This window comes from Panthera onca, chromosome B2 (assembly GCF_046562875.1).
Source record: "Panthera onca isolate mPanOnc1 chromosome B2, mPanOnc1 haplotype 2, whole genome shotgun sequence".
In the NCBI taxonomy this organism is placed as follows: Eukaryota; Metazoa; Chordata; class Mammalia; order Carnivora; family Felidae; genus Panthera; species Panthera onca.
Genome location: NC_138343.1, coordinates 117,739,409 through 117,753,161, shown reverse-complemented (window position 1 = coordinate 117,753,161; position 13,753 = coordinate 117,739,409). Strand labels below are relative to the sequence as shown.

Below are 13,753 nucleotides of genomic sequence, written 5' to 3'. Positions count from 1 at the left end.
TTCTTACAGTTTTCCCTATATTCTTCCATATTCTTCAGTTCCCTCTTTATGCCCCCCTCCCCCCTTTTTTCCCTTCTCTTCCCGGAGTGCATTATTTCTCTATTCCCTAACTGTATATAATGTGAGAATTAGCATTTTAGCCGGCGTTCTGTCACGTTTCACCTTGGGTTTAGCACTTGAGGGAAACCGAGTCAATTTCTTGGCGCGCGGGAGCTGGGATGTAGGATTCTCAGGCTTTGGATAGGTTTTACTGGGAAACGAATAGCACTTAATCCTGTTCGGATTCTGTTTGCAGCCTCGTTGCTGTGAGAAATCACTGGGTTGCCGTTGCAGCGGCTGATGGGGCTGCACTGCAACGCAATCTTGGATTGTGATAAGGGCCACCGACTACGTGAATCGGGCGGACAGAAATTTTAAAGAGCGAAGCTGTGTCACCTGGCAGGGCTCAACTGATCAGTCCTATAATTCAATTTGAGAACCACTACCAAACCTCAGATAATCTACTCCCTGGAGGTTATTGGAGAACTGTACAAGTGGTAATGACTTGGCACAATGGTGTGGATTTAGGGCTTATTTAATCCTATCCTGCCTTCCTCACTTCTTGGGCAGAATTCCCACCGAAGTCAGTAGTGGTCTTGTGTGCACAAGGACCGCTGAGAACAAGAGGCTGCTCATTTGGAGTAATGGGAGGAGACAACTTCTTTGCTTCTAAAACACCCTTCTTTAAGAAAGACCTAGTCATAACAGTTCTTAATCTTTTACCTCTAGTCCCAAATAGCGGGAGCACTGTGTGCAAAGACCTACCAGAGAAAACAGGTGGGTGAGTTGAGCCCCAGCTTCAAAATTGGTATCTAAATGGGACGGGGATTGCTTAAAAGGATTAAATGTGATAATTCAACAAAGTTAGAATTTCAGTGAAATTATTATTAACTTGGGCGAAAAAATTTAAACTGCTGTGGAATATCGTTAACCGGGTATGTGTTATAAAATTGGGTATGTATACAGCTGGGTGTGTACACTAAAATCAGAAATTCCATTCCAAGTAGAAAGAAGCAAATTTGCCGATTTAGGGGATGCATCAGAAGAGAGGCCCACCAAAAAGTAACCGTGCGAATGTAAGACAAGGAAATTCACATTGGCTCTCACTGTATCTGGAGAGGTAGCTTTTACTACAGTTAGTGTCTATACAGGTGTTAGTGACTCCGCGCCTGTCATTGGATTTGTGAGCGCCCGCTGGTTTCCAGTTTAGCTTTGTGCTGATCTGAGTTGGTGAGCTTGCCGGGTCCTTTGCTTCTTAACGTAACGTTCCTGTGGTTTACCCTTTCCAAATTACCAGTTCGAAAGAATCGAGTTTAGAAGACCTATCCAGTCACCAGATTTTAAAAATAGATTTTTAAAAATCATAAGCATGTCCATGTGTACTACCCAACCCTTTGCTTTCAACTAAAAATACTTGCCAAGATGACAAAGCAGTCCTCAACCAAAATATTTATTGGTAGAATTACTCTGTAATTAGTAATATTGTGTAGTTATGTTTAACATCAGGTTTTGCTCTGAATCACTACTCTCATATTACTGTGGCTAGAGAACTACAAGCGTTTTTATCTTTGCCATTTTATTTAAGAACGTGAGGTTTATATTTTATATAGTAGAATGCTAAATATTTTTAAAGATTTGACTTTGTTTCTGTTTCCACAGGAAGGTATGGGCCTTTTTCTTTGTTGTTTTGAACTGAAGTAGTGTTTTTGAAAGCTCTGTGTGGACTTTTTAGAAGAGCATGCCTTGCTAATACTTTTATAAGGCAATATAGTAATTTATAGGGATCGATATTGCTGAGAGTCAAATTTGCATTTCTAAAATCTGTATTTTTACTGGAGAAAACAAAGGAAATGTACCTACATCCCCCGCCCCACCTTTATTTAGAAACATTTCCAGTGGCCTTGTTTGTTTTTTCAGATTCAGAATTACTCTACCTAACCACTGGGTACCCTTACAGATTTAAAAGCTGTAAGTAAATGTTTATGCTGGCATCAGTAGTCTAGCAAATACTAGCCAAACCCTAATTTACTGCCCTTTTATAGAATCTTGGAATTTCAGGGCTGGACCTTTAGGAGTCAGCAAATCCACTTTCAGACCTTGTCCTTTTCCCCCAACACACAAACATTTCCAGACTCTTTGGAAGGCCTGAGTTAATAGAAGATTTGTATATGAATCCCCCACAGATTCCAGACAGAGCATCCCTTGGGAATGCCATGTTTTGGCACAAACCAGCAACTCAGTATTCATAAGATATCTTATCATTCGTCTGACTGGGCAGTGCCCCAGACTAAAATCTCAAATGGAGTCATGGCTGCTGTCATTAGTTGTAGGGGAATGGCCTCCAAGTATAAACGCTAGAGTTGTGTAGAAGTTATAGGTAAGCCAACAGGGAAACAAAAGAATCCTCTCTAATAGCTAGAAAGTGAGAACCAGTGCTTTTTAAAGTTTTTCTGTAAAGTGTGTATGTATGTTTATTTTATATGAGAGAGGGAATATATTTATATATATGTGTATATATATTTGTTATGTGAAGTGTCTGTAACATTGTACTTAATACATTTGAAAATCTGTTCATTGAACCTTTAATATTTTGGAGGTGATTTTAGTGAGGATTCTTTGAAAGTTGGAGTTGACATGGAGCTCGGTACTAGTTCATGTAGAAATGCCATGTAGGCAATATTTCATATAGGGGATTTGCTTTTCTTGCTAGTGGGTATTGTTTCCCCTTGATCTGTGTTTGGAATGAGACCTGTGCGGGTTTCTTAGATGTGTTTTTCATGTCTAGAAGGGTAGATAATTAATATAAAGTTTCTCTAAATACCCAGTGTTTGGGATAGTATTTATTTTAATGAGAATTTTGGTGCTTTTCTCAATTTTCTTATTTTTAAAGTGATGTCTCTTACCTGTTAGTATAAGCACAATAGTTTATGACATACTGCTTCTGGATTTTTTCCCTAAAGATTGAAATTGGGCTAATTTCATATTCTCAGTTACTTTTAAAACAGAAATCGTTTTCATTTCACAGATACTGCTCTATGTATTAGTGTTTTTTCATTTCAGCACATAGAGCCATAAAGGTCTAAATGTATATAGATGGCCCCCCCCAATGATTTTTATAGTAATACGGGATATGTTTAAGGAATAAGAATTAAAAAAAAATTTTTTTTTTAATGTTTATTTTTGAGAGAGACAGTGCGAGCAGGGGAGGGGCAGAGAGAGAGGGAGACACAGAATCTGAAGCAGACTCCAGGCTCAGTTATCAGCACAGAGCCCGGTGCGGGGCTTGAACTCACAGACTGTGAGATCATGACCTGAGCTGAAGTCGGATGGTTCTAAAAAAAAAAAATTTTTTTAATGTTTATTCATTTTTGAGAAAGAGAGAGAGACACACACACAGAGTGTGAGTGGGGGAGGGGCAGAGAGAGGGGGAGACACAGAATCTGAAGCAGGCTCCAGGCTCTGAGCTGTTAGTACAGAGCCCAATGCTGGGCTCACACTCACGGAGTGCGAGATCATGACCTGAGCTGATGCTGGTTGCTTAACTGACTGAGCTACCCAGGAGCATCTTGGGGAATAAGAATTATCTTTTTATTTGCTCTGAGAAATAGCATTAGTAAGATTTTAGGTAGCCAAGTTAATGTTTTGCACATGTAACTAATTTCAGTGTCACGGGGATGGTTTTTGTTCTTTCTAGGTTAAGAATGGGAGGGCATGGAAATTGCTCAAAGGGATTTGTCTGTTCATCTGTAGGATCTTATTGTCCATATCAGGTATGGAAGTTCATTGTATCTAAACTAAGGCTTTCATGCTGTAACTGAAAAGTCAGTTTGGTCTTGCTTTCCTCTTTTTATGGCCTCATTATCAACCTCTTTGAAAAGAATTTTCAAATACATAAGGACTTACATTACCTTCCAAATGCCTTATTCCAAGATAACTGTGATTTTGGAAAGTTTTCATATAGGTCTGATTACCAGCTCCCTAATCATCTTTTCTAAGCACTGAATTCAGGTTTCTAGACTTCCTGTTGAGCTGGACCTAACACCGTGATAACAGCACTGCTGAGTTTAATCATATTTTTGAGTTTCCTGTGTATTCTACCAGTATAGATACACATCACCGTATCTTGAAGACATTAAATTAAAATGTAATTTACACTGTGCCACATAATTCTTAGGTTCTTTTATACCTTAGATTCATTCACCTAGAGGACCAGAGAGGAGCGTGGAAATTATTTAGTTGATGTGGAGTGGGTTTAGTGGGGAAGGTACTGCCCAGTGGTTTATGAATTGCCTGAGTATATGTGTGTGTGTGTGTGTGTGTGTGTGTGTCTTGAATGTCAGAGAGAGAGAGATTTTTGGGAGCAGTTTTTCGTTTTTTAAAATTTTTCCTTCTTTTAATGTTTATTCATTTTTTTGAGAGAGAGACAGAGCACGAGTCAGGGGGAGACACAGAATTGAAGCAGGCTCCAGGCTCTGAACTGACACAGAGCCTGATGTGGGGTTTGAACCCATGAACCACGAGATCATGAACTGAGCCAAAGTTGGATGCTTAACCGACTGAGCCACCCAGGCACCCCAGTTTTTCAATTAGCAGTAATCACTCCTTGGATAAATCTCATTGGCTATTATGCTGCCACTGCACAAAGCTTTTGGGAGCAGTTTTTGAAAGGTTTTTGGGAAACAGAAGTTCAAAAACTGCTGATTTAGTTCTGTTCTTATTTTTGAGATTAGGAAACTTCCATCCTGCAAGACTGGTTTATTTCTGGAGCTACTGTACAGCTGTATTCTGGGATGTACCTTTGCCTCTCTTCCTGTGCTCCCAGGTTACTGGGCTCCATGTCTCTTTCTTAAGTCTTACTTTACGTGACTCTATCCTCCAGTAGTTTCCAAGAAAGTGCACGTGGAAGGTGAATTATTTGAAACCTTGCATGTCTTGAAGTAGCTTTTTTCCATTCATAAAATGCCTTTTTTTTTTTTTTTTTTAAAGTAGGCTCCCCACCTAAAAATGGAGCTTGAACTCATGACCCTGAGATCAAGAGTTGCATGCTCTACCTGAAATGCCTTTTTGTATTCTTAAGTTGAATGCTTTTATAGTTTGGCTGGGTATAGAATTCTAAGTGAGTGATTACTTAACCTTTGAATTTTGAAGGCATTATTCTGTTGTGTTCTGGCATCCCAGTGCTATCGAGAAGGAGCAGTACAATTCTAATTCCCGTTTCTATGCATGTGGCTGATTTGTTCTCCTCAGAAGTTTTTAGGATTTTCTTTTTGAACTTGGTGTTTTGAAATTTCATAATGGTGTGCCTTGGGTGTGGGAGGTTTTTTTACTCATTGTACTTTCGGGTTGGAAACTCTTGTCCTTTAGAAATATTCCTCCATGGTAATTTCTCCCTCTATGTTCTCCGATCTTTCTGAAACTTATTTTATTTTTGGATGTTGAATTTTCTAGATTGACGCTCCAATTTTATTTATTTATTTATTTATTTATTTATTTAGTCTTATACTTTCTCTTTGTATTTTTGTTGACTTTTTGGCTTTCTTCAGTGTTTTCTTCTAACTTCTCTACTGAATTTTTTTGTTTTCCTATTTTCTAAGCTGCTCCTTGGTCACTGAATTTTCTTTTTGGCAATGTCCTTTTTTAAATATTTGTAGTATCTCCAATCTTATCCTACTTGGTGGCCCTTTCTACTTGCTTTCCCTCTGTCTGGAATGCTTTCCCTCAGATACTTACATGGCTTACTCCCATAACTCCTTCAGATCTTTGCTTCCCATGATCATTTATTTGAAACTAAAGCCCCACTCCCACACCTGCCCCAGCATCCCTTAAATCTTTTCCTTTTCTCTCTTCTACAGTATTAGTATTATTATCATCTGAGTGTAAACTGCAAGTAGACAAATGTTTTTGTCTATTTCGCATTTTGTGAATATGTATTGACAATAATTGGGCCTCTTTGTTTTCTGTGTACCTCTCACATCTGCCCTCTATGTCTGGATTCCCTAAACCTGGACACTTTCTTCCTTCAGCTGCTCTAGAGAGTGAACCTCTTCTCCTGTCTTTTGGCTGCAAAAGTTTGGAGAGAACAGGAGAGAGAAGGAGGTGTTTCAGTGTCCCATGTGCTTCTAGCTGGTCTCCTGTTTTCGGCTCTTTCTCTCACCTCAGCCCTCAGTGGTATCTGGAACCTCCGCTTACTGAGGATCCCGGGGCCTCTTCCAGCACTCGGATTGCTTCTTGCAAGCCCCCACCAGGCCAGGGATTCAGGTTTGGCTTCCTCTCTTTGCTAAGTCAGTTACTTTGTACATCTGTTTTCCATCTTCTAAAATTCTGTTGATATATCTCATCTGCTAGCCTGTCCCCTCCCTTTTTTTGTCCCCCTCCCCCCTTTTTAAAAAATTTCCTTACTGTCATTTTAGTGTGTTTTTGGGAGGGAGCAGAAATTAACTCATGTTCAATCCACTGACTTAGGGTTTTAAATTGATAAAAATAAAATTCCCAAGATTACTGTGGACTGCAGCCATAATAAAATTGTCCTTTTTTCATGCCGGATGCTGAATTGATCTTCAGTTTTAGTTATGTATGTATGTATGAATGTGTGTGTGTGTGTGTGTGTGTGTGTGTGTGTGTGTGTGTGTATAAAGAGAAAGAGAGATTGGGCCAAGGTCTACCATGGATGGGAATGGATGACTGATAGGTCTTTGTACAAGCAAGTGCTTCCTAGGGAGACTTCAGGTGGTGTATTATTTTTTTCCCTGTGGTATTTCAAGAATTAGTTCAGTACAAATGCTTTCAAATCTGACAGTGTAAACTTGAATTAGATTTTAAAATATACAATAAAAACAAATTTGGTGAATACGTATCAAAAATGGCAATGTTATTTTAGTGTTTTCTGAGTAACTTAGTTTATCTTTAGACTGATACGTGGTTCACATCCAAAGACTTAAATATTCTTTGAATATTGATTCTGTGATATAGAGGAACTTTGAACTCGTGGATTCTGTTAAATACTTTCAGGGTGAGAACTTTTATTACTAGGGCACTTTTAGGGTGAGAACTTTTATTACTACACTCACGTAGGGATTTTTGTGTATGGAGTTTGGGGCAACAAAAATGGAGGTTCTGAATGAGGTAGTGGCTGGGAGGTCTGAGGAAGTTCTGGAAGACCCGGAGACTCATATGTGCATGTGGTTAGGGCAGGTTAAATTGTTCAGTGGGTTTTACAGACTTATACATTCAAATACACTACTTTGTTCATTAACATAGAAGGTGTTGTGGGCAGTAGATCAAGATAGCGTTTCCCCAAGGTGTGGTGGTACGTTAAAATGAGTTAAAGTGGTATACAGATGAATCTTTTTCTTTTAATGGTTAAATATATATGTCAGCATACATCAGAAAAATAGACAAGTGCCTCAAACCTATGATTTCATTGATATTAACATAGTATAAGGCTAAAGTAGGTATTTTTTAAGCAACTTGGTTTAAGGATTGAGTATTCAGTAAATAATACAGTTTGGATTTGGCAAAAACTCTGAAGTTGTCATGAGAGTGAAGTTTGAGAAACATTGAATGTGTTCAAAATATGGTTTTCTTCATCAAGGTCATTGGTACATTTTTCCTTTCTCCTAATAGATAACAGCATAAAACTGTATGTGGTGATTGTGGCATAGACTTCTAAGGGTTTTCTTTTCTTTTTTTAATTCTGTTTTAATTTGTAAAGTTTTTTTTTTCTCTTTTCCGAGTAAATCATTAGAACATTTTCTCATTTGATTCTTAAAATAATTTCATACCATATGTTCTACAGATAAGAAAAGTGAGTCAGGAAGAGGTTAATCTTACCCAGAGTCATCCAGTTTCATAATAGAGGCACAGCCAAAGCCTCCTTGTGTCCAGAGTTGTTCCCTCTGCTCTGTGCTCTTCTGCAGCTAATGGAGTTGCCAATTGAATTTTTCTTGGAGAACTCAGGAAGCCTGCCAAGTTTTGTAGCTAGAGGTCTGTCCTGTAGCTCACATCTATTTGTATCTTGAGCCCTGAAGGTAGACAGAGCTAGATCTTCCAAAAATAGTTCAATAAATGTGTCAACATTTTGAGATACTGTTGAAAAAACAGGGAAGTAGAAGTCCTATGGGATTATTGTAAAATGGTGCCAAATGCCTTCCTTTAGTATTTGAAAAGCAAATGTGGCAGGGTCATCTGCTAGCCAGTGGTGCATATTCACCCTTTGTTTTTGGAGCCCACGTTCACTCTGATAATCCTTCACTTTTCCCCAGTGTGCTCTGTTGAATTGCTTTTGGACTCAGGTAGAAAAGCTGCTGAATGAACACCTTCCTTGAAAAAAAAAAAAAAAAATCCACTTCTCTTAAGGAGAAAAAGGAAACCTCTTGTTTTTCTTAATTACATAAATAAAAAAAATTGTGTGTGGGAAAGGTTAAAATGTCATGAAAAGAGTTGAGTCTGTCCACTGACAAAGGAATCAAGAGTTTATCCATGAGCTTGTAACTAGAACCGTTTTTGGATCTTAGCCACTAAAATCAACATCGGTAAAGCCTATGTCTTAATTTCCTTAATGCCAAGATTGTCTGTTTTACATTACACACATATGGGAATATGAATACATTTGTCCTACTCCCCCCCCCCCCCCCCCCCCCCCGCAAACAGACACATAAAGGTATGTTGAAGATACTCTTAGCTTTTGTGGCTCTGCAGTGAAGAGCTGTAGATGTGGGCAGCATGTGTAGTGCAGATGTGGCTCCAGCTTTTCTCCTAATTGCAGCCCGTTCGCTTTCATCCCTAGTGCTGCGAGCTTTAATGGAAAGACTCGAGGGCAGAGATTCGAGCATTCTGTAGATCCGTGATCTATGTGTTACTTGCTCTGTATGGCACACATGATAGCAGTGAAGGATGATGTGGCTCTTTTCTTAAGGACCTTTTTTGTTGTTAGATTTGTTTTTCATGGTTTTACTGTTTTTCATGTTTTTACTGTATCTGATTATCTGTTCAGGTGGTTTTTGGCAGAAGGAATGTACCATTGTCAGTTACAGAGAAGTGTCCTTTTTAAACTTTTTATTATGGGAAGTTTAACATATTCACAGGTAGAGAGAATAGTAGTGTACTGAACCCCAGGTACCCTCACCCAGCTTTGACGGTTACCGGGACGCAGCCAGTCATGTTTCGTCTATATTTCCCTTCCGCTCCTGATACTACCCTCCCCCCCCCCCCAGGATTATTTCAAAGCAAATTCTAGACATCGTATAGTTTCATTTGTATATAGGTAAGATATTTCCTCCTGCCCCTTCTTTTTGGCATGCGCTTTCTAGTTCCAGAGTAAAGTTCATGTTCATTGCTGCATTTGTAGGATTATAGAAATTAGTTCATTTGCCACGTGTATAGTTGTCATGTTTTTGGAATAAATATCTGAATATTGTTTCGATCAATGAAAGCAGTTTCATGTGAATGTAGCATTGTGGACATGGGAAATGCTTTAGCGAGTGCTAAAAAAAAACCCTAACAATTTCTAAACCAAATCAGAGCTGATCTTCACACACTAATATATTCTCAAGGTAATGTTGCTGTTCTGCACATTTTTTTCCAGGGCTCCTATGTTTATACCAGACTTCAATGATTGTAGATTTTTCTTTTTTCTCCTTTCCTACCTCCCATGCTCCCTCTCTCTTTCTTTCATTCTTTCGCTTAGCATAGTTTAGTTGGCAATATGTTGGAAGTAGACCAAGCGAAACATTGCTTTTTTCAGCTGAGTGAATTTTAATGGGACTACAGTTATTGTAAAATCAGATCAACCTGCCATGTGTATGGTCTGTCTGGCAGTGTAGAGAGGAAAATGCCTCAAACATGGGTCATACATTAGTTTATGAATCCTGTTTATAAATCAAAAGGTTGGCATTATAGCTGAAGTTGATAATCACTTAATAGTTCAAGTGCTTTTCCTAACTAATAAAGGCAGGATTTCTACGGGAGAGGTAGTTTATTTTATGTTTTACTTTTTACTTTTTTTTTTTTAATGTTGTTATTTATTTTTGAGACAGAGAGAGACAGAGCATGAGCAGGGGAGGGGCAGAGAGAGAGAGAGCGAGACACAGAATTCGAAGCAGGCCCCAGGCTCCGAGCTGTCAGCACAGAGCCCGACGTGGGGCTTGAACTCATGGACCGTGAGATCATGACCTGAGCCAAAGTTGTACGCTTAACCGACTGAGCCACCCAGGCACCCCTAATTTTTACTTTTAATTAAAATACAGCTTAGTGTATTTTCCTTGTAAAGTCATTACGTATTGAATTAGTTTAATATGTACTTATTGAAATGTAGTTTAATTATTTTCTTTGTAAAGACATTACATATTGAATTCAAAAATATTGATAATAATAGGTAACATTTCTTGAATACTTAATGTGTATCAGATACTGTTCTGTGAGCACTTTTGCTTAATTTTTTCAGTGAATCCCCACAGTAACCCAGTCTGGTAGGTACTGTTTTTCTAGGTTTACCTGTAAAAAAACCGAGTCATCACAAAGTTAAATAACTTGCTCGGGTTCATTCAGCTAATTAATGGCAGAGCGGGGAGTTGAACCCAGGTGGTCTGGTTCCAGACCCTACAGTCGTAACTGCTGTCCTGTATCATCCCTCAATTCCTTCTTGATACCCTAGTCCTACTTGCATTCTCCTCCCCAGGGAGGAGACCCACAGCCAGTACTCCACTAGTGCATTAGTGTCTAATTTTAATTTGATCACAAGGGGTAGATTTCATTCAGAAACTGGAAAGCAGTTAATGAGAATGACACTTGTTCCTTTGCTGGCTTTAGTTATAAAGGAGAAAGGGGGGAAAAGTGGAAGCATACAGAAAGTAAGACGGTAACTACTGAGGTCTGTCTTACTTGTCCCCCGCTGTTTTTTTAAATGGAAATTTGAGTCCAACTGGAATGTTGACAAGTCATAGAGGAGTTGCTGAAGTCGGTAGTTCACAGTACCACGGAATGATCAAAATTCTTGTCTTCACTTGAGTACCTTGGAAGTGTCAGGTGGAGTGGAACTTCGGCCATCATTGATCTGTCCTGAAAAGAATAAACTTTTGTGGGAGTTTGTCTTGGGTCTTTAGTGACTGGAATTTTAACAAACCAGGTAACTGATACTTTTTTTTTTTTTTCTTCCTTTTTTCCTGAAAGGAGCAGAGGGGATAAAGAAAATTGTGGTGCCAAGTCCCAGTTCACCAATTCCTAAGTGTGACATTGGGGAAATGACACTGCTTCTTATGTTTGTTTCTTTAATGGTTCAGGTGCCCTGAATTAAGTCCTGATCCAGTGAAGTGTTGTCTGTGGCTCATTCATTTGTCTCGATGGAGAAGGTAATTTAAAGGGCCCTTAGGGGTGCCTGGGTGGCTCAGTCCCTTGGGCGTCCAACTTTGGCTCCTATCATGATCTCACTGTGAGTTCAAGCCCCGTGTTGGGCTCTGTGCTGACAGCTCAGAGCCTACAGGCTGCTTCAAATTGAGTGTCTCGTTTTCTTTCTCTGCCCCTCCTCCGCTTGTCCTCTGTCTCTCTCTCTCTCTCAAAAATAAATAAACATTAAAAAAAATTAAAAATTATAATAAAGTGCCCTTTCTAAGAGGAAAAACATAGACATACGATTTTGGCAAAACATTTGATAAAGCTTTCATGGTATCTTTGTAGCAATTTTGGGAGGAAACTGTTTTGTGGTGGGAAGTCTGTGGTGGTGATTGTCACTGAAATTTTAGCCTTGGTCATCTCCTATCTAAAGTATTTTTTGCAAGTGGTTTTTATGATGACAGACAAGGACTCCCAATCAGATTTACAGATTCCATGGGCATTTGCAGGGAAACCTAATGAGCTGTATGCAGATTGTCTTGTTAGTTACAAAACTGGTTGAAATAAATAACATGAAAGTTTTTGGAAATAAAGTTAAGTCTGCTTAATCATAAGCTCCTTGAAAGAGTTCTAAAACAGCGCAGTCTTGGCCTTCTTTTCAGTGTGAATGAAGCTTTATTAAAAAGTAGTAGATGCGTTTGTATTCCTCAGTGCGAGGCTCGTTGACATGGAGTCTTACCACTCCTCTGAAATTGCTCTTTTCCAGGTAGTAGATGACCCTGTTGTCAGATCTATTGAATGCTTTCTTCCCCTGTGTTACTTCTGATACTCTTGACCCAGCATTGTCTTTGAAATTCTCTCCTGACATGTTGCAGTGCTTTGTTCTACTTCTTCTGTTCTTTGAAGACTTCTCTGACTGTCCCTTCAGCTTTTCCCTGTATCCTGGGGTTCTGTCCTTTGACTCTCCTCTCTAATTTTATGTCACCCAAGACTTCTTCTGCCATCATAATCTGTTGACTCAACTCTTTCTAGGCTTAGTCTTTTCCACTTAGCGGATGTCTCTACCTGTATCTCAAAGGATGTTTTTAAATGAATATGTGAAATATTTAAGGCGGAATGTGGGCTGTAATTGATTATTCTGTTTTGACTTGGAATATATTGTTAATTTTTAGGTACTGCATTGTAAGGGCTGTGTAGTATGGACTAAGTATATATTTGTTCGATAAAAACCAGTGGAAGATTAGACAAACTGAAGCCTTGTGCCTGGAAGGCTGCCTGGGATGTTGAGGTTAGGAGAAACTATAGCAACATGAGGCACTAGCTGTTGGAGATAACCGAAGGGCTAGGGCTTGCTGGGGTGGGCAACTTGTTGAGGTGTTTTGAGAGCTATGGTTTGAGCACTGGCTTTCTTTCTAACTTTTTTTTTTTTTTCCTTGACAAAAGGTACCATAAGACACAGATTGGATATCTTGGCTCTTTTATCAGTATGGAAGTCTATGTGTGTTTTTTAGATGTGTGTGTACATAAAGAACAGAAACAAGCTTCATAAATTAAATCTTGAGCTTTACTACGTGCAGTTCACTCTGAGATTTTCTTTTCTGCGTGATAATAACAACAACAATAATAAAAATGGCAGTCAACAATTTACCAGCTTGATTTCACAGCTCATGAATGTGTTTGAAAAACCCTTTTTCCACGGGTAGAACTGAGATCTGGAGAAGGGAAATCTCCTTTTTGGTATGAGAGGAACTTTTTGACAGTTGGAGTAGGCAGAGGATGGAGTGGGCTGTCTTGGAAGGAAGTGACTTTCTCAAGGTTTGAAGGACCTCTGCCAGAGGCTGGTAACTGCCTGCTGGGAGCGGGGAGGAAGATTCACGGGCTGAGAACTTGGACTTTGGGGCCATCATGGTGTCCTCCAGGTCTGAGATTTTATGATTCTCATTTTGTGACTTGCTGAAATTTTTAGACAATTTCAAGATGGAAAAATACTAATTCTAAATTTATTTGTTAATATTCTACTTTAGGTAGAAAATGTATCACTGTTCTTTTTTTAGATGTTACAGTGTTTTAAAAAGTTAAAAAATTCATAAGCTAACTTTGTCATTTCCTTTCTTTTAATGAAAAAGCTTTATTTGGAAAGTTTTAAATATGTACAAAAGTAAATCAAGGGGCACCTGGGTGGCTCAGTCAATTGCGCGTCTGACTCTTGATTTAGGCTCAGGTCATGATCCCAGGGTCATGGGATCAAGCCCCATGTCGGGTTCCATGCTGAGCTTGCTTGAGAGTCTCTCTCTCTCTCAAAGAAAAAAAATTGAATAGTATCATGATGACCCTTCCCACCCAGTACTTCCCCATCTCCCAGCTTTAACAGTGATCAACTCATGGCTAA

General features: G+C 39.1%; 1 protein-coding gene across 20 annotated transcripts in view; it reads left to right on the top strand.

The window, feature by feature from the left end:
• EPB41L2 (erythrocyte membrane protein band 4.1 like 2) overlaps window positions 1-13,753 on the top strand; it is a 220,544-nt gene that overhangs the window by 1,415 nt on the left and 205,376 nt on the right. The window lies entirely within an intron of this gene.